The sequence below is a fragment of the Triticum aestivum genome, chromosome 3D (genome assembly GCF_018294505.1).
Source record: "Triticum aestivum cultivar Chinese Spring chromosome 3D, IWGSC CS RefSeq v2.1, whole genome shotgun sequence".
NCBI lineage: Eukaryota > Viridiplantae > Streptophyta > Magnoliopsida > Poales > Poaceae > Triticum > Triticum aestivum.
The window spans coordinates 416071604-416072835 of NC_057802.1; positions in this window are offsets into that span (position 1 = coordinate 416071604).

Below are 1232 nucleotides of genomic sequence, written 5' to 3' on the forward strand. Positions count from 1 at the left end.
CCCGACTTTAGTCACCACATGTGTCATGTATATAAAGTATATAGTATATACCCGTGATCACCTCCCGAAGTGATCAGGGCCCAGTAGTATAGCATGTCAGACGGACAAGAGTGTAGGGCCACTGATGGAACACTAGCATCCTATACTAAGCAGTAGGATAGCAGGTAAAGGTAACAACTGTAGCAACAATGGCAGGCTATGCAGCAGAATAGGATTAACCGAAAGCAGTAACATGCTACACTACTCTAATGCAAGTTGTATAGAGAAGAATAGGCGATATCTGGTGATCAAGGGAGGGGGGGCTTGCCTGGAAGCTCAGCCGAGAAGGAGGGGTCATGAACACCGTAGTCGTACCGGGTAGCGGCGGCGTCGGTCTTGGGGTCTACCGGAAAGAAGTAACGGAGGAGGAACGCAATAAATAACAAAGCAATCAAATCATTACAAAACAAGACGCGGCACAACGTTGTGCTAGGGCTGACCTAACGTAGGGATAGGTGATACCAGCGAAGGGGGGAAACATCCGGGAAAGTATCCCCGGTGTTTCGCGTTTTCGGACAAATGAACCGGAGGGGGAAAGTTGCGTGTTTGCTATGTTAGGGATGTGTGGCGGACGAACGGGCTGCGTATCTGGATTCGTCTCGTCGTTCTGAGCAACTTTCATGTACAAAGTTTTTTCATCCGAGTTATGGATTATTTAATATTAATTTTCAAAGTTTTTAATTCATTTTAGAATTAAGAGACTTAAATTAATTAGGAAATGTCATTATGACGTCAGCATGACATCAGGGTGATGTCAGCAGTCAACAGTCAGTTGACTTGGTCAAACTGACGCGTGGGTCCTGGTTGTCATTGACTTAGGTTAACTAAACATGATTAGTTAATTTAATTAAGTGATTAGGTTAATTAATTAGGCTGAATTAAGTTAATTAAGTCTTTAATTAATTAATTATTTAATTAATTAATAAATAATAATATTATTATTTTTTATAAAACATTCTGGGCGCGGGGCCCCGCTTGTCATTGGCCCACGAGGCCAATTGAGCTCGGGCTAACGGGTGCCGGGGCGGAGATGGGTGTCGGGTGCACGCCCAGGGGCGGGCCGGCGAGGTCGGGGAGGACCGTCCCGTGCCAGCGAGCGGCGGGGCCGAGCAGGCAGGGACGACGGCAGGGCCAGGCGGACGTGGGCGTCGCCGCAGCGGGGTGAGCAGGGCGCGGACGGGGAGGCACGGGGT